Source organism: Anas acuta, chromosome 10 (assembly GCF_963932015.1).
Source record: "Anas acuta chromosome 10, bAnaAcu1.1, whole genome shotgun sequence".
NCBI classification, from domain to species: domain Eukaryota; kingdom Metazoa; phylum Chordata; class Aves; order Anseriformes; family Anatidae; genus Anas; species Anas acuta.
This window is the reverse complement of record NC_088988.1, coordinates 652,724-678,986: the sequence shown is the minus strand read 5'-3', so window position 1 is coordinate 678,986 and position 26,263 is coordinate 652,724. Positions and strand designations below refer to the sequence as shown.

General features: G+C 40.7%; 1 long non-coding RNA gene across 1 annotated transcript in view; it reads left to right on the top strand.

Annotated features, from left to right (window-relative positions):
- Positions 1 to 16,094, top strand: part of LOC137862032 (uncharacterized) — a 255,059-nt gene extending 238,965 nt beyond the window's left edge. The window contains exon 4 of the long non-coding RNA XR_011100022.1: positions 15,954 to 16,094. This is a non-coding gene — a long non-coding RNA (uncharacterized lncRNA). The remainder of the gene's footprint in view (positions 1 to 15,953) is intronic.
- Positions 16,095 to 26,263: the final 10,169 nt, after the last annotated feature.

The window sequence follows — 26,263 nt, the reverse complement described above, 5'->3', positions numbered from 1 at the left end:
GACAGTCATAACCCTATCATTTTCTCCTTCTCCTTTTAATATCTGCTCACAGTCTAGTCAATTGCATTGCTTTCATAATGTTATCTCCATTATCCTTTTTGTCAAAAAAGTCTGCCAGCTTTTGGACAACTCTTGACACACTGTGCAGTGCTTTTCTAAGCTGAGTTGAAACCCTGTTCTGTATGCTACAGGTTATTAGGGTTAGCAGAAAGAATGTGCATTTATTTACTGAAGGTACTTTATAAATCAATACCTTGTTTTTGAACTCAGGTCAATAGGAATAACTCAGAAACACAACCAACAACTACTGCAACCCTAAAACAGCACTTTCAACATATTGATTTTTGGAGAGTATCTTTTCCTGGCATTATTCACACAACGTTGATAAGCAGTTTCATGCAATCAAAATTGTAAATAAGTATGGGTGTGCACGTACATGCATGTGTACAAGTACAAGTTTGTGAAACATAAAAAGCTTTTAATGCAGTTTGGGAATCATAAGAAAGCAAAGTCAGGATGGGAAGCAGCTAAGGTTCTTACGGTTCGTAAGGTTCATTCATGTTTTCCTTTAAAGTTACAGAATAAAATATGTTGTGGGTCGGTAGATACTGATATCATTATCTTCTTTAATGTCCCATTTTCTGTAATATTTTCTCAAACAATACGATCTTCTGCAAGTGATGTCTGTATGCAGTCAGCACCCACCTGCCCAGCCGAGGAGGCAGCCCCTCAACCCCACTGCTCCTGCTGTGGCCACAGGTCAGAGCTCTCTCAGCCCCTCTCGTGCCATGCCTGATGCATAGGATGATTAGCAGCTTTCAGTTTTCAGGATGCTTGTTCTCACAAAACTGCCTATGAAGCTCTCAAGAAGTGTGTGAAGATCAGAGCTCCTGTCACTAACCAGTAACCAGTTTCCTGCAGAAGCAGCTCTGTTCTGGAGCTCAGAGACAGCAACAAGGAATGGGCCCACGTGTTCCTACAACATCGCTTTCTGTCAAAGGCATCAAGTGTGGCTGTCCTTTTTGTGTAAGGCAAACACCCCCCTTGCCACACGTGACTGCATCAAAGTTACTCAAAATGGCAGAAATGTGGAAAAAGGCTTGTAGAAGGAACAGTTGCTTACCTCAGTGGAAGAGAAGCTCTTTGTAGTTCACTGTCCTCGTCCTTGATGTCTCTCTCTACTAACAAACATGTCTGTAGACCAGGGGTTATCTCCAGTTACTACAAAAATAGCATTAGTTCAGCTGCCATACAGAGGACATGCATTATAAATTTCTTGGGGTTTAGCCATATACTTCACAGTCCCTTATTAGTTATACATGAAAGGAATTTCTGGGGTGCAAATTTGCTCTAGTTCAATGTGGCTAAGAAAAATATCTTGATAATTTAGTACATTATATAACTTCAGATGCTCCAATTTCCTCTTTGACTATCAAGTTTGTCAATTTGTCATCTTTTCTGAAGAACTTGTTGCCTACCTTTGGTATCTCAAGTGAACTCCATGATCTCACCCTGAGGTGTTAAGAATCGCTGAGGGCTATCAGAACTTGTGTAAATTACAGCGATGCAGACAGCATGTTGAAAAATCAATAAGTAATGAAATAGTACTGCAGTGAAGTAGCCAAGAGAGCAATGGGTGAAAAAATCCCAAGGACTCGGTTTCATTTTGTCAAAGTATAAAAGATAATGTTCTGCTGTGATGCTATAAAATCATCCCCACTGGCCAAAGAAAATTGAAATACAAAAGAGCAGTATAGAGGTTCTGGGTGCGCTTCCTCCTGAATTCTGAGTTTCTCTCCCCTTCCATCAGAATGCAATGCTCTCTGCTGTAGTGATTTGGGCAGTCATTTGCTCTTTTAATGAAGCAGTGGGTATAGCTTTTCTGCCTCTGTATGTTATAGACTGAAGTCAACTCACATCAAGTGTAATTTAAATCCATTTCAAATTCCCAGTAATCCTCACATTACCCATCCTGAGCTGGTTATCTCATGCTGGCAAGAAGAGAAACACCAGCTGAATATTCCTCCTTCTGCCAGGAAAACCCAGTACTTCATAATGGATTCACAAAACATGAAACTAATGTAAGGTTTTATGAGATACTTAAATTTGGTCTTCAGTGTTTGTATCGGTAGGTCCTTCTTAAGACTATTTCTGAAATACAGTCTTGTACAAGAAAACAAATTGTTCTGTAGGCAGACGAATTCACAAAGCTTAGTTTTCTATGGAGACCATGTCCTATACCCCCTATGTCTATCACATGGCAATAACTGTACCTCTTTCCATCTCTTCTTTGGCATTTCATCTGTGCAAGAGACGATGTGTCATGGCTAAAGCAGCCTAGATTCATGCTGGCTGGTCTGCCAGCTGCAGCTGCACCAGCCATGCAACAACTGGGCTTGGTGGGAGCACCATTTCCTCCAAGCATCAAGCAATTTCTCAACATCTGTAGTAACAATGTCTTTGAGACTTTTACCGTTGTTTCAGTTTTGGTTGAAATTGGTCAAACCGGGAATGAAGTGGGAACTGACAGGCAGACAAACTCATTTCCTAAGGATTATGTCCTTAGAAAATCAGGCTCAGAAAGAGTAGTTGATTCCAAAAGAAGAAGAAAAACATTGAACTGAAACAAATTTTCACAAGCTGTATGTTGCAGAGAGAGTCTTTTGTTTAAAACCATAAACTATGAGATTCTTTGGAGTGAATTCTTAGTGTTGATGAGGTTTTTCCACATGGATATCTGAGATAATTAAAATGCTTTATTTCAACAAAAATATCAATAAATTAAATCACTCTTTTCAAAGATAAAAAAGGCTGTATTCTTGTGTAAAGGGAGAGTCTCCCCACTTTAACCTTGTATGGCTAATCAACCTATTATCCTCTCTGTATATCTGCCTGTGGGAAAAAAATGTTTAAAAGACAGCAAGCTGCTGTTTGGTCCTGAAAAAAAAACTAAAAGCCAGGTTCAAATAATGGTCCTTGACTGTTTTTCTCTTGATAATTTTGTCTTTGCTTTTCTGCATGCTATTTAAAGAGGTAAAGTTCTGTGTTGTCTACTAGGCGAGACCTCTGTCAGAGGTGGGCAGGGAAATACAGTCCTTGGAAAAGGAGAAGAGAAAATGGTTTCCTTAATGTGCATGAATGATCTGTTTGATATAGATTAATGCTTTCTGTTTAAGCAGATAACAGGATTGAAAAATCCTCCTGGAAGATCAGGTGTACTGCTGGCTGTGTTTGGAAGAGCAGGCGGCTAAGATGATACTAGTTCCATTTCATTGGTTCCAATCACCTCTACAGACCATCAGTGTCTTTGTTTAACCTTCTATGATTTTGTTTCATTATGGTGGTATGCAGAAAATGAACAGCTACTATCGCCACAGCTAGAGAATATCTCAAGTGAGATGGCAGGGAGCTTATATTTAGTTGTTCAACAAACTCAGGTTAGGCTTTAGTGAAAAGAGCTCTATTAACTTCAGTGACTTTCGAGAGGGTCCTTTGTTCTATTCAAAGTTGTTATGGCTTACAGAACTCAAAAGCCTCTTTTCTTGCCCATTATTAAAGCAGTGCAATGAATCACTGTATTTGGCACGGACACTTTGTAATGTTCCAGATACTACAGAATTGTTTGTAGTGAGGTAGCATGTAAATACTAAAAAGATCTCAAGGAATTTAACAGAATAGAATGCGTAGACCTTGGAAGCAGAAAACATTTCTGTAGACATGAGGATCACATGGGTGTAAATCTAGAATATCCTATATTACATTCATTAGAAAAACTCTAAGAAAACATGTATGAGCTGGTGACACAATGCAGCTTTTTAGCCTTTCCGTGCTGTCAGACGCAGCGTGCGGTGCTGACACCCCTTGCTTCCAGCAGACTGAAGAGCCTTCCCTGCCCTCAGGGTGGGGAGTCCACTCAGACACAAAGCTGCCCTGATCCTGCCACCACACTCACAATCATCTGCCTCCATCGCAAGCTGTGCTGAGGGCTGGCCAGTGTCCACATCCTGTAGACATAGGCTGAGACATTCGCACTAGTGTTTCACAGCACAAAACCTTGGTAGTTATACTTCCCATTATGAAATGCTATTTTCAGCTGCTCCAGCCTTTGTCAGGTATAAACCACTGGGACTGAAGATTCTTCATATCCAAGCTACATGGTTTCATATTTTATTTTTTAATTTTCCAGCCAAATTGATTCATTTCCAATAATTCACTTAGGGATTTTTTTGTTTATTTTTTTTTTCTGAGGGGAGAGGGAAATATTAAGGAATTCCACTGACCTTTTTTCCAAAAATCTCCAGCCCAGATTATAAACTCTAAAATTGGTCGTGCATGGCTTTTGCATTAGGTATGTATCTTTCACAGTTTCTGTGAATGTTTACCCAAATTGTTAGGTTTATTAAATAAATAAAGAAAAGAAAATCATGTGGTTCTCATGTAGGGTTAGATTTTATTCCATTCCCATCTCAGTGGGCACATTTCAGCCAGATGCTGAGATCATCCTGTTGGTGTAGCTCTGAGCTGTTGCACGCTGTACCACATCTATGCTGAGCTATCTGCCCCAGTGATGCGTGATGTTCTTGGTCATGTCCATGTGTTTGGTGTTTCCTGTTTGACATCTTCACCCCATGGTGGCAGCTACAGAATAAAATTGTTTAGCCCTTCTCATCCTTACCCTATGAGAAGTGGGATCCTTCTATTTCAGTATAACATGGACTCCACCACTGCAGGCAGGGTACGTGCTCTTCTGGTACTTTGCTGGAAAGAAAGAAGATCGTCACCAGCCAAGGTGAGGGGATAAGATCAGCTCATCCACATCTAGAATCCTGCTGTCTGTATTGGAACGGAGACACTGTGGGCAGCGTCACCTCAGGAAAGGAGGCTGATGAAGGCAGGAGGAGGGTCAGCCAGCACCATCTTCCAGATGTAGGCAGAGGTAGGTGGTGCGGGGTGTCGCCAGGCTAGCTGCACGGAGTGGCACATGCTGGGCACAACAGCAGGGTCAGAAGAGCAGGGGTAGTAAAAATGCCCCTAAATGCTGGTGTCACTTGGTGACACGTCCTTGTGGTATTAGTGTGATCCATAGGTTGCCCATCCCTAGCCTGAGCAGGGCTGGGCAGTCCGTCGTTCCTGGGCTCTGAGTGACCCCTGCTGGGGCCAGAAAGAGAGGAAGAGGAAGGACCAGGGCTGCGCCGTGGAAGAAGCTGCGAGCTGCAGGACCCCTCTTTGTTCTGCTCCAGAAGTTGGAAATAGCGAATCAGACGAAGAAAAGGGGAAGAAAGGATTATTTAATGGTTAAGATGGTTGAATGCTGGCTTGGAAAACTGATTGTTTTCCTTTCCTTTGCCACCTTTTTTCCTTTGTGATGCTAGTTAATCACTTCAACCTAACTTTTCACAGACTGTTACTAATTGGGTATTCTTCAATTTCTTCATGGTTCATTTGAGATGCAGGGGTCTGAATTTGTACTCACAACTGCTACTGAAGACCATTTTGGACACATCAGGAATGTTCCAAGAAAACTGTTTGTAGACCTCTCTTAATTAGCCATCCGGTTAGAGGATACTTTTCCTTTAATCCCTGTAGGTCTCAGCACCCCAGTCAGTAATGCAGAGGTAATAATAGCACCTTGTATTACAGGGTATTTAAGAAAAGCTTACAAGGAATTTAATAACTTGGACATCAAGGGCAGCATTTGAATTGTATCAAGTAAATAAAGAAGACCATGCACTGGGCAATGAGGAAGAGAAACATGTATGCCGGTTCTGTATGGAGAATGAAAGCTGTGGAACTGTGGGCAAAAAATACCGAGTGGCCCCGTTTATAAGCCATGCAGTGGTGTGTGTATGTGTGTCTGCATTTTGAACCCAGCCCACTTTCACGTTTCCTTCTCTGATGTGTCATTAACAGACCATCTGAGGTGCCACTGTCTTCTCACACTGTTTGTCTCCAGCCAACCAAAGTTATTTTGCCAAGAAACCCTTAAAACTTAATTCCTTCCATGAAACATCTAAAATCTAATAAACCAACAGCGAAATACATTTTTTTGCAGAAGTGATTCACCACAAATTCCAATCACAGTATGATTGCTAGTACTGTCTACTTGAGCTTCCCTTTTCGTGGACACTTTAGTTCTGTGTATAGATATTTTCCATTACCAGTATTTTTATGCACATGCAAATTTAAAATTCAGTTTGGGAGATCTTCTATAGAAATTTGTTTTCTATGAGTATTTCTTTTGCTAAAATCAAATTTCAAAAAATTTGATGGGAAGGTAATGCAGAGAAGGATTTTTACTCCAAGGTTGGGAGTATTCCCAAAATTTCATATTTATCTGGCTGTGAGAGCAATTACATCAACAATCCTTCTAGGCAAAAGTAGAATGAGCATTTCTACTGTCACACTAAAGAATATGACAAGATAAGCAGGCCTGTTGATGAGCTCAGAGGGCATTTCTTCCCACCACGTGCAGATAGCTCACATGTGATAAAGTCAACAACTACGCTGAGATGCAGGCGATGATGTTCAATGTGTAGGTCAGAATGCAGATTTGCCATCTTTTGCTTCTGTTTCTACTTTGGCAAATAACCGTTCTGCTTGGAGACTGAGGGCTGCAGAAGGATGTGAGGGAAGGAAATTTGGCCATAGTTAACCCAGGGTATGGGGAGCTCTTCCCACAGATCAGCAACGTGGCCTTTCGTGGAACCTGCCACCCGCCTTATAGAGTGAACTCGTGGGGCCTAGCGAGGAACAGGAACTGCACTGCTCATCAGAAACGGGGTACTGCTTTCTACCATTCTGAGGACAGAAAATAAAGAAACTGAAGGAAAAATGCATTTAAAAGCTTTTATACCACTTTCTGCTTGGAGCTCTAAAATCTTGAAGCATCGCCGTCAAAGCTTTTCTGAATGACTTGATGAAGGTTTTTTTTGTTTTGGTTGCTGCACTCTTGGGACTCATTGGAGTGGCAGGATTAAAATTAATTAGAGGCTGTTTGGAGGGGGCTTTGGAAGACGGCCTCAGGCTATACTTCAGTCTGGTTGTTAGAAGCAATATCATCACCGCCTCCTCTTCCAGTGAACAGACCTGCACTGGTGCGGCTGGGGGGAGCCACAGAACATTCAACACAGACATCAGAGCAAAGACTTCCTCCCAAAGAGATTACTTACCACAAAACCAGTGGATCTACCTGCTGACAACCCCAGAAATATGTCTTGTTTCATTTTATGGTTTCTAAAAGAGGCTGCTTTATGAAGCTCACCAGAATCTTGATGAAATATCCATGCAAGGATGTTCATTTTTCTCCTTTTTACCATGAATTATGTTGATTAGCATGTCTGAGAAGAGATGATAGAAAAAGCTCTGTTTCAGCAACTGGATTTTGTTTTGTTCTGTTTTGTTTTCTCCATTTTCCAAAGCATAGGTAGACTTATCAAATGAGTGAAGAAAATTGACAAATAACCATTTCAACCCACTTGTCATCTTGAGTTTGCATTTTCCTCATTGAGGAGGGTCAGTTGCAGAACTGGTAAAATGCTACGTCTCAAAAGTTGTCAGGTTTTGATCTAAGTTTTGCATCTGTAGATTAGTAGATAACCTTTTATAGTTAATTTCTCTGTTTCATGGAGTTTGATACTTAGCTGATTAGTATTCCTATGTAGATATAGTCAACAGAATGCAAGACTTTAAACATTTAAGGTGAATTTTAACATGTCGTCAAGTTCTGTTGACTTTGTGAAAGCCAGCACTTCATACACAGCTTCTGACTTTCTATTACAGTGTCTCAGATTAAGTGGAGACAAAATCTGGGTTTGTTTGTTTGTTTGTTTTCTGTGGTAGCTGGTAGTGGAAGAAGTAGCTAAAATTTTTCATTATTACTAGTAATTTTTATATTCACAGTGCCTAATAATTTTTAAAAACTGGTAAACTAATCCTTTCAGAATTACAACCATAAGTCACTTGATTTTTCCAATGCTCATATTTTTTTTTCTGATTTCCTTTCCATTCCAGTAATACCTACTTATCAAAATTAAGGATTCAGGAAGAAATAAGGGAGTTTAATATTTTTTTCTATTGCATATTCTATGTGTCTTAGAAGAAAGTAAATAAATTCATACAAGGCTACATAATTTACTGCAACTCTTTGTAATGAGTCATCCCAGAACTGGCATCATTTTTCCCCATGCTTACTTCTAGCCATATCGAGAAGAGCTGTATTTTCATGGCATTCTCAGAATTTTAACACTTATTTAGAAGTATATTTTTGTTCATATTGCTGGCAACGGTACCAGTAATTGTATTCTTTTCACTCAACGTCTTAGGACTGCTACAATACTAATTGTGAATATTTAGTGCTAAAAATACTATAAAAATATTTAAAAAGCACACCTTCCAGATGTAGGAATCATCATCATTAGGGTATGATTAATGAGCCCCTAACTGAAAACTTTGTAAAAGTATCAATATGCAGTGAAATAACAGATTTGGATTAGATATTCGGAGGAACCTCTTTACTCAGGGGGTGGTGAGGCTCTGGAACAGGGTGCCCAGAGAAGCAGTGGGTGCCCCAGTTCAATCCCCAGACTGGGTGGGATGTTGAATGACCTGGTCTGGTGGAAGGTGACCCTGCCCATGGCAAGGGAGTTGGAATTAGTTGATTTTTAAGGTCCCTTCCAGCCCAAACCGCTCTGTGATTCTCTGAAAATACAAGCAGCAAACACTATTTTAAAATAGTAAGTCTTGGGATTTCCATTATGATTTACAGGTTTTCTGACTCAACTTTTCAAAATGTAGATGGCAGACTTTCAAATTTGGATATTCCTGGGATCATGATACCAGAACTTGTTTTCCACTTTAGGCTGTAATGGAGTGTTTTGGCAGCAGATGATGTTAGAGCAGAAGCATCTGTGAAGAATTCTGGAGTAACTACTCTATAAATTTTAAATGCAGTAAGTGCACTTTCCCAAATTTTCCCAAACCAGCAAATAATTGCTTACAAATACAAAGGGGTGAAGAGCATAACTCAGAGCCACAGGACACAGCACTTGATCCTAGAAAGTGTTGAAACAGAAGAGACTTTGGAGTCCTGGTTGACAGCCAGACGGGTAATCCTGCTCCTTATACAAGTAAGTGAGGAAATGCTGACTCTGACGAGGGAGCTGAGCAGCTGCACCTGGCTCTGTGCTGGCACGTGAGCGGGTGCTGAGGACCTGAGCTGCTGGGAGCACTTCTGCACCCGAGGGGGAGGCTGGTGATGACAGGCAGCGGGATGGTGTCCGCAGCCAGGCCTGCAGAGGAGTTTCAGCCTGCAGAAAGCTCGCGCACCGCAGCGCTGGGGCTTGTTCAGCTGGGGTGGTGTGGTCTGTGCCCTTAGTGGGAGCATGGCTCTGAGCATCTTTATACAGTCAGATATCAGCAAAAAGCAGAGCAAGAAAAAATGCCAAACAAAAACAAAACAAAACAAACAAACAAACAAAAACAAACAAGAAAAAAAAAAAAAAAAAAAAAAAAAAACACCCACCAAAGTGTGGGGTTGGCACAAGGAGTTCTACACACATGTAGCCAGGTCTTCAGCTTGTCCTGGGCTGGCTGGGCTGCATTCTCCTGACAGGCGAATTAGAGCCTCTGAAAGTTACTCTTTTAGCCTTTATTGTCATTCACACCATCCTGTGCTCTGGGTGCGGAAAAAAAAAAAAAAAGTTTATTTCTCCAGTTATTGTCCTTAAATAAGATTCAGGTATTAGGAGGTTAAAGTTACACTGGCACCACAGCAGAACCTTTACATGAGGAGCCCTTCCTCCTCCTCTATCTCGCCCTCTTCCTCTTGCACACTGAAAGCAAACAGCATTCATTATCTCATCTCAGCTTTGCAGCTTTTTAAGTTCAATGTCAATAGCTAGTTAGGAAAGGGCCATCAGGTCAGGGATTAGGACTCCGAACTGTCCTTGACGTTTCTCTGTAGGATGATCTGCTGTTTGCATCAGCCAAGCAAAAAAAATTCCTTCTTCTCTATCCTGGGAATGATCTGGATGGGAAAATGTCACTTTAGGGGCTGACAGAGCTCTGATAAGAATGATCTAGAAATGGCAGGGAGTGAAAGAGAGAGGTACAGAGACATAAATACTATCATTATTCTAAGTTTAAATTTTCATTTTTAAGTAATTTGCTACTGCATGTTCTGTTTTCTTCCAATGTTTCAGTTTTTAGGCTTCTTATTCAAGCAGTTTCCTTTTAAGAAAGTCTGAATCTATTTTTATTTGATTTGATTTTACAAGTTCTGGAAAGGTCATCTTGCCTGGCCTGGAAGCTGCAAATACATTCACTCCCACAGAATTACTTATAAGTATGAAAATAGTTTCCACTTTCAAAAGTATCTATACATTCTCTGGAGTTACCAACATGGTCTGAGTTCTCAGACTTTATCTAACAGGATGGAAACAAAGCATTTAGCTGAAAATATTTGTGAAGTTATTTGTGAAGTTTTTACTTTATTAAAAAATTACTGTGTTAATAATGATTTTTTTTAAGTTCCACGCCTTTACCATAAATTTGAGAGTAAACTTATCGTGTTTATTATTCATACTGGCTTCAGCGTTTCATGCAAATAATCTTATCTACCAACAAAGATACTCTTTCTGTATATGCCTTTTATTAATATGTTCTTTTCATAAAGATACTGCATTAAGATTTTTCAGATACACAGTTGTTTTGCTTATGAAGGGCATTATTGTTTTCAAAGCCATGGTGGACATTTGTGTCTTAAACTGGAGAATGAATTATGATGTTAGTGAAGGAGGAACACAGTCTTATAAAGGCAGGTTACAGTGGTGACCTTTCCTTCCCAAACCACCTGTCATTTACCACTGCGTAAACTTACTGGTTTCTTTCAGCCACCAGGGTCTGTTGGGAGCCCAATAAGACTCAAATTACATGCTCAAAACTGGTAAGAAACTGAGCTTCTGTAAAGCAGTTTGCTGATTTTATTTATTTATTTATTTTATGCACCTTTCTACACAGCTTTGTAGTTACTTGTGGGACAGCCTGAAGGAAAAGCAAAATAAATTACCTTAATTTAATTTCTTTTTATAACCTAATTAAGAATCAAATGTCAGCAAATTGAGGTCTACGGGCTACTGGCAGTTTCTTCAGTGGTAGTACAGAAAAGCTACGTTTCACTTGGGTTCAGCTTGTCCATTTATCTGTTTTGTCCCAACAAAAGGAACTGGGAGGTATTAGTTTTTTTTTAAAGTTACTTTTCTGTGTACTCACTTGCTGTACTTTCCTGGTGTTGCAGAATCGCAAATACAAAAAGCATCGTTGCAGTGGCAGAGGGGGTACTATAAATGAAACATCTCTTTGCCCAATGTGACAAAGTAAAATAAAAATTTAATTCACATTTTAGACTGCTTACATTTGCATCTGCTGGTTTGAAACATTGCAGTAATTCAGGTCATTGCCTAGTTCAGTTGTAGCCTACTCAGCCACTTGCTGTCACCAGCCACAACTGTTGCCCAAATACCTGACCCGGTGCTTCCAGAGTTTTATGTGCTTACCAGAAACCAGCCCATTTTATTCTGAATATTGTACCTGTAACAACTCTGTTCACTTTTGGTGCCTGGTACTGAAATAGAGAATGGTTTGGGTTGGAAGGGACCTTAAAGATCATTTAATTCCAACCCCTCTGCCATGGGCAGGGACCCCTCCCGCCAGCCCATGCCCAAAGCCCCATCCAGCCTGGCCTTGGGCACTGCCGGGGATGGGGCACCCACAGTTCCTCTGGGCAGCCTGTGGCAGTGCCTCTCCACCCTCATAGCAAAGAAATTCTTCCTCATATCTAATCTGACTTTAAAATGAGACAATGTGTTCTTCCTTGTCCCGTCTCTTTTTAATAACTCCATTGTATAAACAACAGGACAGAGTTTTCCTTGAAGAAACTCTGCTGTCAAGATCTCAAAATTATCCATTTGCCCAGATAGCAGTCATTATTTTTTCAAAACAATAGTGTCCACTATAGCTTTCCTACAGTAATAATTAAACTACCAAGGTGATTTTTCCTTTGGGGCCTGATGCTATATAACTTTCTATGAATCCATTGAATAGAATAAAAAAATTAAGCTCCTACTGCTTATAACTGTATTGTGAACAGTTTGTAAATCTACCAATTACTTTGTTTTTAAAACCCTGAATTGGGCCTAAATGCAACCATAATCAGATTTCTACATTTGATATTCCAATACCCTACTGTTACAGTCAGGAAAGGCGTCACGCACACCTTCCTGCTCACATGCCAGAGCCCTCCTGCCCTGGGATCCTGTTCTCAGGGGCTGGCGTGCCATCACTTGGATTTGTGACATGGTACTCAGTGCTCCATCTGTTTGAGAAAGCTGAGCTTTAGCAGCAGTTGCATCAGCCCAGAGAACCGGTGAGAATCAGTCCTTGATGGCTAACCTCCCGTAAGAAGGTGATTATATGTCCATGTCCCATTCTGTCAATTTATTTTCCTCAGACCTTTCATTTTACCTGGAAAGGCTCAACTACTGACTTTAAAGTTGCTTCTCTGCTGAGTGACAGAATCAGGGGGATTCTAGTGGCTAAATTTCCCAACAGAGTAGATCATAGTAACACAGACTTAAAGTATTCTGAGCCTTATTTATCTTCAGAATAGATGTCCAGTACAAGTCATAAGCAATTCTGTTTGTAAAATTGCTCAGATAATACTGACTTAAGTCCTTTTGGCAATATCTCTTCTTTTCTTATTTTCAATTACTGTTGGGTTGTTTTGTTGTTGTTTTGGTTGGTTGGTTGTTGGTTTTTTGTTTGTTTGTTTGGCTTTAGCACGCGGCCAGTGCCATCTGCACTGTATTTGTCACCTGAAAACCCTTAGCCCAAAGTCATCAGCTTTTGACAGGGTGAAGCCTGTGTTCACAGAGCTAACCAGGGTATGTTTCGGGTGGATTTTCCAGCTTTGTAGGCTGAAATTTAAACAGGTTGACTACATTTGTTCTTCTCTGGAACCAGCTCCTCTGTTCAGGATATTTAATCCATACAATTCCTCAGGTGCTACCCAAATAAGTTTTCTTTAACCTGCTCAGACAAGGCCCATTATATTATAACCCTTCACTTCTAAAACGTTAATATTTGTATCAATCAATTATGATTTTTGTTTCATTAATACCTCTATCATAGCAACAAATTAAAACTACTTTTAAGATGCTATTGAGAAAGGAATGTGCTGAGTGATAGTTTCTCTAGATCATTAGTAAACACAAAGGGAAGCAAGTTCAGTTCGTAGAGTTCTTAAAATAATTTAGTTATACATTCAAACTTTTAAAGAATTTGCAAGTTTCTTAAGACCTGAGGTTCTTATGATATAATCTAGCAGATACATAGCAAAAATGCAGCATGTCTGATGACTGTGTTGTCTTCTCTGTCTTAAACATAGTCAGTGAGTTCTCAGTTTTTAAGCTGGAACAGGGAGCAAAAAATGTCAATAGCAGAACAGACATGGAGTTCTAAAATGTAACTATTTTAAAACATTTTATTACATTCAGATTAAATACAGTGATCTCCAAACTTAATTCACAAAGAAACATGGTTGGTCAGTCCATGAAGTTCTTTTTTTTCAAGTAAGTCAAGCATATTTGGACCACATTGCTAAGCTTCTTCTACATACATATTGACCATACAAACTGCAGCCAACTGCTGGGTGATTTCTGCTCAGTTAGGGAATACTTGGATAAAGCAGAGGCCAACACAGCAGGATTTGTGCCCACTTGTTCCTGTCCTGCAGAGAATATATCTATCTGATTCTTTGCCTAACCCTGTGGAAAATAAGGATTCTTTGGATTTTATGTCTCTCTTCCGTCTTTGGTTTCTTTTTTGATTTTCTCTAGCCAGCTCACCAACTGGGCTTCTGTGGTACCGTGTGCAGGTAGGGTGACAAGTCAGAAAACTCCTGCTCACAAAGGATGCCATCAAATGTAGGGCTGGACACCCACAGACATGAGGCATGTGAGTGAGGCTCATTGCTTTCTCTGTAGAACAAGCATCCGACATTGAGGCTGAAGTTCAGCGTTACGTATTCCGGCCCCCTTGCCTATACTTACATATTCCCATTCCCAAGCTGCAGTTTGCCATCTCTGCAATTGTGCTGATACAACTCTTTCTGCAGCCACATATGGTAAACCACAAGTGAGTTGACAGAGGTTTTCTAAAAAACAGTCAAACAAAGTTTTCCCTTTCATCTCCAAAAATAAAGGGGTGCATGGAAATGGTTGGACCTTCTTAACCTAGCCTTAGCAGAAGAGAAAACGGAATTAAATCTTAATGATTATGAGTTTGGGAAGAAGTTATGCTGAAGTCATTGCCTTTAAATGTAACTAATGGTTATATAGAACCCTGTAATTTCCTGTTCAAAATTGTTGGTAAATCCAAATTGTTGGTTTTGTGCTATCTTATCTCAATGTGACCTTCTGCTTTGTAAATCTGAATTAAACATCTTAATGTGATTTCAAGTTTTGAGAAGAAAATTAAGCTTTTGAAAATACTCAGTGCTTGCCACAAGGTGCATTCCTGAAAGGGATAAAATATGAAAGCTGAAGTGTGCTCCATATTGAATAATATTCCAGAACTCAGCAATGTCATTGAACTAATGCATATCATCAGCTTGGAAGTTAACTTATTATTAACTGAGAAGTCAACATCTTCTTTCTTAAGAGTTCCTGAAAATGTTAAGTTAGGAGTATTGTTAATCTTTTCGTGTGAAGAACCTAGACTCTTAGACCAAACTACCTGATGGCGGAACGTATCTACTGTATCCAAATATACATATTTTCTCGATAATATTAAGAATATCAGTTTAGTTTTTATGCTATATATTGATTTTGGGTCTCTATATCCATTCTACTCTCTTCTTTATAGCTTATTCTTGCCCTGTCCCATACCCCCGCCCTCCCAAACAAAAAGAGAAGAGAGGAAAGCCAGGAACATTGTGTGTAATTATAAGTAAGCAATTATTGCCTCTTAGGCCATGATAATTGGAAATTATGGGAGGTTGAGTAAGTGAAGTTGGTTAGGTGCTCCGAGCTGAAGTACCATGTCTCCCAGATTTAAACCTTACATTTCATCTTAGATCATCTCACGTTGCAAGCTAAGGCTGTGTGGCAAGCAGGCGGTTTTCTAAAACTGACAGTCAGCATGTCTTCCCCCATTTAATTAAAAAAAAAATGCCAGCAAGTCTTTCTAATGGTATTTTAAAAGTCAAAGTATCAAATTTACAGAGAGTATGTTAAAATATCAAAGCCCTTTAAAAATTTTAATGCAGATGTTTTTCAGACCAGAGATTTATGGGGGAGGAAGCAGCAGGATTTGTAAGGACTTGTGCCTCCTACTGTGAAAAGTGGGCTTCTGTTTGTGTCCAGCCCAAGGTCCAGAACTAAGGAGAGAAGAATACAATTTTCAAGCATTTTGGCCTTCTGCCAGAGAGAAAATGAATGTCAGCGTCTGTACGCAGTGCCGGTCACTCACCTGAGGTTGGTGAGTTAAAGTTCTAAGAAATAAGGTCTGCCCTTCGCTTCCCCTGGCTGGAGGTAGCACAGGTGATGAGTAAAGTCCAGTAACAGCCATCCCCATCAACCTCCCTGGCCTGAGTCTGTCTTCCTCCTCATCTAGGTTCCCCATCAGTTCATATGTGACCTTGGTTTCTCTTCTCACTCCATGTGTGACCTTTTTCTTTCAGATCTGATCTAGCATCTCTTTTGTTCAAAGCTTGCTCCTCAGACCTACCGCAGGAGCCTCGCAGTGGTCTGCCTGCCAGCCCTCTGAAGGCAGAGTAGGCAGGTTGAAGGCAGGGTAGGCAGGTTTCTCAGTTTTAGGTGTGGAAAGTGATTAAGAAACATTAAAATGAAAATCATTTTTGCAAAACTTGAGGCATGATTACATTGCTCTTTTATCAGAACTTTCCTAGGTAATGGTGTCCTGAGGGCAGCCTGGCATGGCTTATCACTGAGCCAGTCTGATGAAGCTTTTAGACCTGAGGTTTTATGTTGCCGAAGTCATACTGGAAGTAACTCACAATTTAAGTCTGGTAAGTTTTGTCCATCCAGTGCCTTTTCTTTGAGGTCGTTGCGTGCTTTTTTTTTTTTTTTTTTTTTTTTTTTCCTACTGTGCATGTTCACGTGGAGGTATTTATTTTTAAACTACTTGCATAGTCATATCATGTAAAGGGAAAGGTATTGTTTAAAATTCTTGTCATACTGTGATTTCTTAAAACTTAGACCAGAAAGAGATCTCTGGATTGACTTACTGAGCATTAGATGTCAGTTCTTAGTGAGACATCCCTGTTCGAGACCAAACACTACAGTTAAAATATTTCTGTTCTAAAGAGACTGAGTTACATAGGGGTTCAGACAGAGGGCAAGTATAACCAAGGTGTAAGGTGAGATATGAGCAGGTTGTTTACTATCAGGCAAACCAGAGCCAATGCTGTAGAAGTTAGTATAAAACCATTGTTCTAGATATTCTTACATCATGCAAACTATGTCCTTTGAGGGAAAACAGCAAATGTTACACTAACGCAATCATATTCTCAACAAGGACTCAACCTTCAGACATATTTGGAACAAAATTTTTACTCCAAGTCAAGCTGAATAGTGTGCAAGCAAAGAACAGTTGCTGGTTGCATGAGATAGATGCAAAAGCAAATGGTGAAGAAAAAACTTCTACCTGTATAAGCAAACAAACAAATGAAATAGAATAAAGTAAATATAATACGTCTCAAGATATAATACATCTCAAGTTTAGTCTATATTATTTGGCTGTAAATGGAAACCATTGTGGCAAATTTGTACAAAACAACCTTTCTTTAAATAAAGAAAAAGATGGTAGGTAGTCTTTGGCCTTAAAAAGAAACAAAACAGTGACTGCAAAAAACATCTCTGCAGTCTAAGTAGCTCTAGACTCTGTGCCATGTGGGTCCCATAATACGTTCAGCTATCAAAAGTTTTCTCACATTGTTGGGTTTTCTGCTTTGTAATGCTTGCAGAAGCAGAAGAACATACAATTTCCAGGAAAAGGAGTCCAAACGTAAAAGAAAACTGGTTGTGTTGAAGCCAGATGCCCTCTGTCGATACTACACTGGCTGCTCAGCCAGTCTGTTGTGTACACGCACAGATTGACAAGGGGAACACACCTTGCACACAGTACGTGTTGCTCCCTGCTGTTTGCCATGCTGCAGGGAAGGTTGAAGACTGTTTCCACCCATTTGTGTTTCATCTTCCATTGGTGTAAGGGTCTTCTGTGGAGAATGGTGCTTGGCTTTTTATATTTGGTCTTCCTTCTTGCTTCAGCACCTTTCTTTCCACTCTGCACAAATCTCCAAGCTCATGAGCAGAGTGAACCTCTTCTATATATTTTGGACTTGATGCCAGTTGAGATTTTACAAGTGCTCATCCCGCAGCACTGCTCTGATGGTCTGGATGGACCTATTAAATTAAAATGTAGTCTGGTTCAGAACAGTAGTCAAACAAAAGTCTCTTGGGATATTGTCTAAGATTCCTATTAAACTGTTCTCCCTGGGAATATTTCAGCCTTGGGAGGGAAGTAGCAATGGGCTTTTAGTATAGACTGTATAGAATAGTTCAGTTGGACAGGACTTACAAAGATCATCAAGTCCAACTAGTGTTATCTAATGAAAGTTCCTTCAAAGGAAGGAGAGGCGTAATGGTGCTGGGAAAGGGAGCAGGAACTTCCAACACTTCATTAAATGTCAGTGAGTAACACATCATCTGGGTGTAGTCTTTGGAGGAAAATGAAATCATTTGCAAAAAGCTTGGATAAAGGGTAAAAATGTTAAAAATACACTGTTAATGTGATAAAATAAGACTGGACGCTACAAGCTGTGGCATGCCGTGGCTTTCAGGAAATACAGCCCTGGAGAAGTACAAAAGGCCTTTAGTTTGAGGTAATGAGGTGCATCTAATTATATTTAAGAAAGAACAGCAAGAACTACTTAGGAATACACTACCCACCCTTTTCTTTTCACAAGGGCCAGACAGAATTCCAGTCCTGAGACACCGTTATTTTATAAAGGGGTGAGGATTTCAGAGAACATCGCAGCAAACAAGGTTATTTTCCCATAACTGTGGAAAAAAAATGGCAAAGGCTTTCTTGTCTGTTCTCTTCTTCCTCTCAATAACTCCCATTAGGGGAGGGGAAAAAAAAACACAACAAAAAACAACCAAGCCAAAATAAGCCCGACCGTCATGAGAAATGAAGGCTGTCAGAATGACATTTGACACCATCAGGCCACAGCTGAAGAACAAGGGAAAAGTTTTCGGACGACTGTCACTGACCCATAGTCCCTCGCTCCTAACCTTGCTCTCCAACATATGTTTCTCATTTCCTTGCTTATAGCTGGTCCAAGCTAATGATATGTGTTTTGGCAGCCATCCCGTGCTTGGCATAGTGCCTGCCTTGTTCTCATTGTCTCAGCTTCTTACAGAAACCCCTTTCTCTCTCTTTTTCTCTCTCAGAGAATCAGCTTTATAGACCTCCAAATATGCAAAGCAGCTCTTGCTTTTAGAGCTACCATCTTCAAGACTCCACCCTGCGTCCCCCTTCCCTACCACTACTGGCCAAACATACCCGCAGAAATGCAGGGAAACTGCCTAGGCGCGAGACTTGAGCTAGAGTGGAAACAGTGGAAAATCAAACATATTGGCCCATTAGAGTCTTGCTAAAAATATGAAGAGCACAGCTATTCTGAGGGACGATGGCATGGGAAAACTCTGCCTGGAATCTTGGATCCAGCAGAGCAGACAGGGTTTCCAGCAGACGTGGGAAGAGGAATTAAACTCCAGCACAGAGGGGAAGAGGGCATCAAACTTGGCAGATGCCAGAACATAATTGAAAAAGGGCTGGGAGATGCCAGGACAGTTACTTTTCTATTTGCAACCAATAAAGGTTTGAAACGGTGGGTAATTATGGGTAAGTGTCAGGAGTATCTTCTGGGTGGTATAATGCTGCCCTGGGAGCCAGGAGCCCAGGCTTTAGTTCCCAGGCCAGCCTCAGTCTTTCTGTGTGACTTGGACCAAACGTAGGTGTTAGTTTAGGCTGGTCTCTCTAAAGCGTTGCTGATACTAGTGCATAGGACAGTGCTGTAGGATTATGGCTATTACTGGTTTTGGTGGCATAGCTGTTATTGGTTTTGAAGTGTTCAGTTACTATTATACCTTGACACACAGATATTTGCTGTTCAGCTTTGTGTTGGCATGGGGGAGCATGTCCCGTAGATCTAAAAGAAAAGACCACCAGGCGTAAATAACTGAAAACACCACAACAAACAGAACAAGTGGTAGCAGCTAGCAATAACCCCAGGCTACGAAACAGCTTTGCTCCAAAGGGGTTTTGATGAATCTTGGTATTTTCCAATTTTAACCTTCCCTATACTGAAAAATATAATTTATGTTTTAGTCTAGGCAGTGAGTGTTTCAGCCACACCAGCTAAAACGTGTGTTTCAGAAACTACACAACTACATGTGCTGTTATCGTGAGACGCAGAAATAAACAACTGTATAGTATCTATTTACAAATCAAAGGCTCTAGAACTAGTCTCCATAATCCTGCTACCACTATGATATACATATACATATACATATACATATACATATACATATACATATACATATACATATACATATACATATACATATACATATACATTGTTAGATAGTGCTCAAACTATTCCCCAACCCTTTTACTAGCACGGTAAGAAGTCTAATGATGGTGAGGTAAAATCCAACATGTGTTCCTCAGGTTAAGTTGTGCCATCGTGTGCATTCCTTAGGTTTTCACACCCGATCTGACAGTTCTTAGGTTATTGTCACCTTTCTTATATCCAGGGCAGGGTGAAGGACTCGCACTAACTCTGATAAATCATCAGGAATTAATCTCTGGCAACAAGAGAGTCATGCCATCATTTTAAAGATACAGACCCAATTAACTTCAGCAGCAGTTACTCCTCAGTATTTGTTGCAAAGTATTTATTTTCATTTTTTTAATACTGAATAATAGAATCTCAGCAGTTAACTCATACTCAGCATGATGAAAGTGAAACTTAATTTTTTCCTTCTTTCCTCCTCTATTTTCTGACACTGTCATCCACTTTAGCGTCTGCTCTTTTAGAGCTTGGTCTAGTGTCACTGAAGTTAATAGGAGATTTTCCATTCCCATTGTATGAGAGCAGGAGCAGGCCATTACCAGGGCTCATAACCTTCTTGCCACATTCAGCTATTTCCTCTTTGTTCCTGCTCCTTCTATCAAGGTCATTGCTGAACACTTTTTATTCTTCCCCTGTGCTATCTACAGAAACCATTTCTTATACAGAAACTTTACTCCACATTCTGTGATCTCAGGTGTTGACTGCAGTGACCTCCACATTTCTAGCCTTCCTGGTTATCGTAGTGTAATTTAGGTTAGAAGGGACCTCTGGAGGTCACCTTGTCCAAAACCCTGCTGAAAGCAAGGCCAACAGAAATCAAGTTGCTGAGGGCCTTCTCCAGTCAGGCATTAAAAATCTCCGCAACCTCTCTGGACACCTGTTCCACTTTTCGACTACTTTCATGAAACATATTTTTGGTGTCTACTCAGAATTTTCCTTGTTCAAACTTCTGTCTGTTGCTGCTCTTCCTTTCACTGTGTACCCACCTGAGGAGTCTGGCTCCATCTTTTTATGTCATTATCACACAGCCACCATTTTTCTGGCTTTCCAACTAAACTCCTCCAACCTGTCAGCGTTCCACGTCAGTACTGGGAATGCTGATCCCCTTCTGAAGCACGCGCTGAGTCTCTACTGGCTACATCTCCCTGTCCCCAAGGTGATGAGCCAGGGAGTCAGCCAGAGCCAGCATGCACCAGGTCCTGTGGGTGCTGGAGATAGCTGAGGGGATTTGCACAGTCCAAGGGCTCCAGACCTTGGTTAGCAGTGACCCCGTGGCCAACCTGCCCAGGTGCTGCTGCCCAGCGGGGCTGCTGCTAGGGCAGACCGCGCAGCGTGCCGTGGGCCGCCGGGCAGCCAGATCTGCGCTGGGAGGTGGCGCAGGCTCCGGGCTGGCTCCGCAGGCCAGTTCCTCTGCCTGCCGACAGCCAGCTTGGGAGCACGGGACGGGCCCGGTCCGGCTGCCCCCGTCTCTGTCCCAGGCTGTGTCCCGTCGGTTCCTGCTCCTGCTTCACGCTGCCGGGCGCTGCTGGGCCTCCTGCTGCTGCTGGGCCTTGTGCCTCGCACACCCCAGCCCGCCCCACACCCTCACACAAGGCCTCGTCGCTCCTGTGAGGCTGCCCTCAGCAAGCACTGCCAGCCATCTCCCACCAGCAGCTCTGTCTTTCTGATCCCTTTCCCGAGTATTTTCAGCTTCCCTGGGTAGCTGAAATCCAGGCCCATTTGTCAGGTTTTAGGTGTGCCTCTATAGCGAGCCTGGGGACTGCAGAGAGCAGATTTTCATTTGGCAGGTTGGTGGTTTCTACCAACGGGCATGAAAAGAAGGACCCAGATATTTTTCACAGAATCACAGAATTTCTAGGTTGGAAGAGACCTCAAGATCATCGAGTCCAATTTTAAGGCAGAGAATGAGACAAAAGAGTAAAAAGACTCCTATTATCTCTCAGAGCAACATTTGTAAATGGGTGATTAGAGGGCAGTTTGACAGACCCCCATGAGGAGTGGCACAGCAACAGGACACACAGGTAAGAGGAGCCAGAGCTCTTCCCCAGGAATGCCATCTTCGTATTCACGCACAGTGATAGGAAATAACAGTGGGCCAGCATCTGCTCTGAAGGGGAACCACTCACTGTACACTGAAGGGGGGAAAAAGAAAAAGGGAAAACTAAAACTTTATTTGGAGCCTTTAAATCAGTCTTTGTTCCTCTGTGAGTAAAACAACTTAGCTTTAACATGGCTTTGAAGCTCAGTGCAGGAGTATCTGCGAAATTCTGTTTTGTGTTATGGGAAGTCAGATTGCAAGGTCACAGAGGATCTTAAAATCTAGAGCACGGGTTTTGTGTAGTGCTTGTAGGAGCTGCAGCAGTTACAGTTCAACCCAAATTAGTTTGGTAGCTGAAGCTAGGGCTGCGTTTTCACTTCTGGTACTTGGAGATGCTGCAGGGGATGGGACTGCTCTGGGGTGACAGCTTTGTGGTGGAGGTCTCAGGCTGAGCCATCGGCCTCTAGGACAGAGCAAATGAGCACTTAGCACAGCATCTCCACTGCGTCCCTGTTGTAGAGAAATCCCTAGCTCCTCGTGGCTAAGTTTCGTGCCATTTAAAATGGGGGCATCAAAGCAGGGTGGAAGCGGGTATCCCAGGCTCTCCTTTGTGATCTAGGAACCTTATTGCTAGGAGGACGTGAGTTTGTTGGGTGTGGGTTGGGCTGGCCTTTGTACAAAAGACAGCTTCTGTCAGCGTGCTGCTCCTGTCAGAGCGTGCCGTGGCTGGGCAGGTGCTGCTGGGGGCAAGGGGAGCTCCCGCACAGAAGGGGACAGCTGGTATTTAAACGGTTAAAATATCACCACATTTCACTCGTCTTGGGTTTCTCATAAACATTCAGCAAAGCAGTTTCATTGAATCACACATATTAACTACTTAAATTCCCCTCTCCAAGGATGTGGATTGTTATTTTATGCCAAATGTGCTGTAATTAAGTTTGACATAAGCACATGGATTAAATATGTGGTTTCGTGGGCAAATGGGAGATGGCTTTTCCTTCTAGCCATATGGAGAATCCAGCCAAATAATGTGAGGCGGGGGTCAGGAAGGGGGGGGGGGGTATAATTCTTTATGCTTTACTTTATTATTCAGTGTTGTCTCTTTTATTAAAATTGTACAGGTTAATCTGCTGGTGCCAAGTACATCCACATTCATTTAACCACCCTAGAAAAATGTTAACGTCAGGCATTACCCTGGCTTTCTGGGTGTACTCCCTATGAAATGTGTGTATCCATATATGTATACATCTATACATATGATTATTAGGGTAGAAGTGATAGAGGAAGCATCTACGGGATAATAATAGATTCTTACTGAATTATCAGTGAAGTTTTTCTCAGATTGATACTTTTTTTTTTTCATTGTCAAATTGTAGCAAGAATAGTGTGCCTTTTGGTTTGTTTATAGCATTGTGGTGTGCTTTATCATTCAGTTTCTGTGAATTGAGTTTTGCAATGATAATGGGACCTCAACTGAGGGCCTTTATTGTAGTAGTAGTAGTAGCAGCAGAAGTAGTAGTAGTATTCTTCATTATTATTATTATTAATTGTTACTACATACTACTTTTCTGACAACAGCATACAAGTCAGGATGCAGTTTTCATAGTGCTTGCTGATGTGTAAGCTCAGGGGAAAATGAGATATGTATTCTGAAAATACTAATCTCTTGTTTAAGACCAAATAAAAGTGACTACAGTAAAACTTACGGAGGTAAGGAGATGATGAAGACGAAGATGACATCCTCATAATGAATAAACACAGAAGATAGTTCCAAATCAAATATTGCATTATAAATGCCATAGGAAAACATTAGCTTTCCATGTTTCTCAATACTTCCCTCCTTTCCTATAAACACTGCCTCTGGAGTCAGTTATTATTCACGTATTAATTTATTTAATATTTATTTATTTTCCCAATTCTCTGTATTTCCATCCACTTTGCTACGTATTACTGTGGTTTCTGAATTCTGCCCTTTGGTATAACATCTTACATTGCTTTGGTTAGAAACCACCCTTTTTATCAGTAACCGAAATTACTCATTTTGGTTGTCCAGGTTGAATTGCTACAAAGGGACCTGAGTTTTCAGACAGTCGTTGTTATTTAGCAGCTAACACTAGAATATCTTAGAAAGAAGCAACCCTGGAAAAGACCTAGGCACGCTATGGATGACTGAATACGAGTGATGCGATTGTAAGAGTTAACAAGGTTCTGGGCTGTGTACAAATGGGCATAACAGAGGGCATTATAGCACTGGTGAGACTGCCGTCACAATTCTGACTCTCGTTGGTGAGTTCAGTTTTAGTGACTGCCTCAGAAAGGAAGCTGCACAGAGTTTAGAGAGGAGCTAGAATAAGGACTGGTGGTTTGGAAAATCTGCTTTACAGTGATACATTGATGAAATTTCATCTAGGTATTTTATCCAATGAAACCAATAGACTGTTAGTACAAATTATTTAGGTAGATGAAGGAATCTATGTCACAGTGTTTTTAATTGACGATTGAATGTTATCATCGTGAAACATAATGGTCTCGCAGGAACAAATGAAAGAACTGCATTTGTGCATGCAGAGTGGTTGAGCTAGCTCTCAAGAGACTTGTCTCCATCATGTGATGCATCTTGGTGCAGGATAACGCTGTGCACAGGTATGGTAGCACAGGGGAGCTCCTGGTGACATGGGAGCCACAGTCCCCAGGGTTTAGACCCAGCATGGATAAGTAACTGTACTGCTTCCAGCTCCAGATCGAGTTTGATAGCCCTCATTCAGGGACCCTTGCACCGTGAGCAACTGTACTTAAATCTTCTGTTATCTCTTCTGACATAAAAATCTATTGCTCTATTACAGATTCTGAGGGGGAGAATGTAAGTAAGAAAACTAGTTCTTTCCAGAGGAGAAAAAGGAAAGAGAAAAGAGAAATCATTAGTTGGTTAAGAGCTGAAAAACCCATAGGAGGAGGTGCGGGGAAGACTCTATTACACTGACTTTAACAGTGTGCTTTGCAAGAAATTGCTTCTTTCAGTGATCTTTCAGATGCACTAGATGTAAAAAGAAAGATGAGCCAGAAGATTGTACTGATCTTTATAACATGATTATCATTCTCTGATGTACTGATACATACATGTACACGGTACACTTTTTTTTTTTTCACTCAGAAACACTGATGCATGTTCTGACTAGCAAATAGGAAAATAAGAGATGGCAAAACTGAAAAAGTCTGCCAAGAAATTAATAATAATAATCATCATAGGATATAATGCATCTTCTGTATTCTATGAAAGGATTATCTTTTCTAACTATTTGTTGTGTGGACACCAAAGAAATGTAACTTCTACGTGGCAAAAAAAAATACAACAAATCTGGAAGTGTAAGTGTTCAGAGGAACTACTTGAACTGCTTCTGGAAGTAAAGAACATAATTTTTAGGTTAGTCTATGAATTATATCTTCAGAACAGACGCCTTCTTTGACTTACAGCTTCTATCAGTTCCTCTGATACATTTTAAACATTAAGCAATATCTGTTCAGCCAAATTAAGCAGCAGCCTCAAATATAGCTTTTTTTTTTGCCCTTTTTTTTTTTTTTTCTGCATGCAAGAAGTTTTAATGATACCAGATATTGAAAATGAGCTCACTCAGTTTTCTGCTGTTTGTTACACCAAAAATTGATTGGTATAAGCAAGGTTGTTTTATAGGAACTGTATATAGACAGAGCAGAGCTGAGCTATAAGATCCTCAGGGAACAACTAAGGAAGATCAAATTCAATATAGACATGCAGAAATCTGAAATTTTATTGAAATGTAATTAATTTCAACTTTTCTAAAAGCAATACCTTTCTTCCAATGAGACATCTTATTTCCAACATTTTGGTGGAAAACTAAGACCATTTCCTATCCGAGAATGTTTTCTGGATGTTCTGTAGACACAAGGATACTTTACCAAGAGTCTTAGAGACATTATTAAGAGCTCCCAAGGAATAGGCCTGTCTCTCCTAGATGATCTATTGGTATAAATACTATTTATACAAAAGAACTAATTAGATACTCTTACAGAAATTCTAGGGATACACAGTTTTTTCATAAAATTTAATTTATTTTTTTTTTAAGTGAATTTTCACAAAATATTTGACGCTTAGGAAGGTTCATAGACAGTCATAAAAGAATGTTCATCAGCTATGAGAGACATCAGGAAGACAGCTCAACAAGTAAAGAGATTGAGTCGTCACTAGTTTTATCTGTCCAGGTGTAAAAATATCATCCTAAGATTTGCAAAGACAAGCGTGCAAAACCATATTCTTTCCCTTTCTCCAAAAAGCACCTTAACATTCATCTACATTCATCTACAAAGTTAGAATCTTTTAGAAAACTTTTTGAGTTTTGACATGATGTGCAACAAAAGAAGAAATTCTTACAAACACTCATAATAGCCAAATTCACAAATTAAGAGAGAGCACTGAGTGAAAGTCTGTAGACATGCGTATGTCCTGCTGCCCATGAGCTGTTGAGTCTCATCCC